Here is a 3,445-nt window from a genome sequence, read left to right as displayed (position 1 = left end):
ATCATGTTAACTATATATATAACCATATATATGTCATCATATAGTTTTTACAAGTTTTAACGTTCGTGAATCACCGGTCAACTTGGGTGGTCAATTGTCTATATGAAACCTATTTCAATTAATCAAGTCTTAACAAGTTTGATTGCTTAACATGTTGGAAACATTTAATCATGTAAATAACAATTTCATTTAATATAATTATAAACTTGGAAAAGTTTGGGTCACTACAGTACCTACCCGTTAAATAAATTTCGTCCCGAAATTTTAAGCATTTGGAGGTGTTGACGTATCTTCTGGAAATAAATGCGGGTATTTCTTCTTCATCTGATCTTCTCGTTCCCAGGTGAACTCGGGTCCTATACGAGCATTCTATCAAACCTTAACAATTGGTATCTTATTTTGCTTAAGTCTTTTAACCTCACGATCCATTATTTCGACGGGTTCTTCGATGAATTGAAGTTTTTCATTGATTTGGATTTCATCTAATGGAATAGTGAGATCTTCTTTAGCAAAACATTTCTTCAAATTCGAGACGTGAAAAGTGTTATGTACAGCCGCGAGTTGTTGAGGTAACTCAAGTCGGTAAGCTACTGGTCCGACACGATCAATAATCTTGAATGGTCCGATATACCTTGGATTTAATTTCCCTCGTTTACCAAATCGAACAACGCCTTTCCAAGGTGCAACTTTAAGCATGACCATCTCTCCAATTTCAAATTCTATATCTTTTCTTTTAATGTCAGCGTAGCTCTTTTGTCGACTTTGGGCGGTTTTCAACTGTTGTTGAATTTGGATGATCTTCTCGGTTGTTTCTTGTATTATCTCCGGACCCGTAATCTGTCTATCCCCCACTTCACTCCAACAAATCGGAGACCTGAACTTTCTACCATAAAGTGCTTCAAACGGCGCCATCTCAATGCTTGAATGATAGCTGTTGTTGTAGGAAAATTCTGCTAACGGTAGATGTCAATCCCAACTGTTTCCGAAATCAATAACACATGCTCGTAGCATGTCTTCAAGCTTTTGTATCATCCTTTCGCTCTGCCCATCAGTTTGTGGATGATAGGTAGTACTCATGTTTAGACTAGTTCCTAATGCTTGCTGTAATGTCTGCCAGAATCTTGAAATAAATCTGCCATCCCTATCAGAGATAATAGAGATTGGTATTCCATGTCTGGAGATGACTTCCTTCAAATACAGTAGTTCTAACTTCTCCATCTTATCATCTTCTCTTATTGGCAGGAAGTGTGCTGACTTGGTGAGACGATCAACTATTACCCAAATAGTATCATAACCACTTGCAGTCCTCGGCAATTTAGTAATTAAATCCATGGTAATGTTTTCCCATTTCCATTCCGGGATTTCAGGTTGTTGTAGTAGACCTGATGGTTTCTAATGCTCAGCTTTGACCTTAGAACACGTCAAACATTCTGCTACATATTTAGCAATATCGGCTTTCATACCTGGCCACCAAAAATGTTTCTTAAGATCCTTGTACATCTTCCCCGTTCCAGGATGTATTGAGTATCTGGTTTTATGAGCTTCTCTAAGTACCATTTCTCTCATATCTCCAAATTTTGGTACCCAAATTCTTTCAGCCTATACCGGGTTCCGTCTTCCCGAATATTAAGATGCTTCTCCGATCCTTTAGGTATTTCATCCTTTAAATTTCCCTCTTTTAAAACTCCTTGTTGCGCCTCCTTTATTTGAGTAGTAAGGTTAGTGTGAATCATTATATTCATAGATTTTACTCGAATGGGTTCTCTGTCCTTTCTGTTTAAGGCGTCGGCTACCACATTTGCCTTCCCCGGGTGGTAACGAATCTCAAAGTCATAATCATTCAACAATTCAATCCACCTACACTGCCTCATATTCAGTTGTTTCTGATTAAATATGTGTTGAAGACTTTTGTGGTCGGTATATATAATACTTTTGACCCCATATAAGTAGTGCCTCCCAGCCTTTAATGCAAAAACAACCGTGCCTAATTCCAAATCATGCGTCGTATAATTTTGTTCGTGAATCTTCAATTGTCTAGACGCATAAGCAATCACCTTCGTTCGTTGCATTAATATACAACCAAGACCTTGCTTTGATGCGTCACAATAAATCACAAAATCATCATTCCCTTCAGGCAATGACAATATAGGTGCCGTAGTTAGCCTTTTCTTCAATAACTGAAACGCTTTCTCTTGTTCATCCTTCCATTCAAATTTCTTCCCTTTATGCGTTAATGCAGTAAAGGGTTTTGCTATTCTGGAAAAGTCTTGGATGAACCTTCTGTAGTAACCAGCTAGTCCTAAAAACTGCGTATGTATTTCGGAGTTTTTGGGGTTTCCCACTTTTCAACAGTTTCTATCTTTGCCGGATCCACCTTAATACCTTCTTTGTTCACTATGTGACCGAGGAATTGAACTTCTTCCAACCAAAATGCACACTTTGAAAACTTAGCGTACAATTCTTCCTTCCTCAATACTTCTAACACCTTTCTCAAATGTTCACCGTGTTCTTGGTCATTCTTTGAGTAAATAAGTATGTCATCAATGAAAACAATGACAAACTTGTCAAGGTATGGTCCACACACTCGGTTCATAAGGTCCATGAACATAGCTGGTGCATTAGTTAAACCAAATGACATGACCATAAACTCGTAATGACCGTAACGTGTTCTGAAAGCAGTCTTTGGAATATCATCTTCTTTCACCCGCATTTGATGATACCCGGAACGTAAGTCAATCTTTGAATAAACAGACGAGCCTTGTAGTTGATCAAATAATTCGTCGATTCTCGGTAGTGGGTAGCGGTTCTTGATGGTAAGTTTGTTCAACTCTCGGTAGTCGATACACAACCTGAATGTACCATCTTTCTTCTTGACAAACAAAACTGGAGCTCCCCACGGTGATGTGCTTGGTCGAATGAAACCACGCTCTAAAAGTTCTTGTAATTGGCTTTGCAGTTCCTTCATCTCGCTGGGTGCTAGTCTGTAAGGAGCACGAGCTATTGGTGCAGCTCCTGGTACAAGATCTATTTGAAATTCAACAGATCGATGTGGCGGTAATCCCGGTAATTCTTTCAGAAATACATCGGGAAATTCTTTTGCGACGGGAACATCATTGATGCTCTTTTCTTCAGTTTGTACTTTCTCGATGTGTGCTAGAACAGCATAGCAACCTTTTCTTATTAGTTTTTGTGCCTTCAAATTACTAATAAGATGTAGCTTCGTGTTGCCCTTTTCTCCGTACACCATTAAGGGTTTTCCTTTTTCTCGTATAATGCGAATTGCATTTTTGTAACAAACGATCTCTGCTTTCACTTCTTTCAACCAGTCCATATCGATTATCACATCAAAACTCCCTAACTCTGCTGGTATCAAGTCAATCTTAAATGTTTCGCTAACCAGTTTAATTTCTCGATTCCGACATATATTATCTGCTGAAATTAATTT

This window comes from Rutidosis leptorrhynchoides, chromosome 11 (genome assembly GCF_046630445.1).
Source record: "Rutidosis leptorrhynchoides isolate AG116_Rl617_1_P2 chromosome 11, CSIRO_AGI_Rlap_v1, whole genome shotgun sequence".
Taxonomy (NCBI): domain Eukaryota; kingdom Viridiplantae; phylum Streptophyta; class Magnoliopsida; order Asterales; family Asteraceae; genus Rutidosis; species Rutidosis leptorrhynchoides.
Note: the sequence above shows the minus strand (reverse complement) of the source record.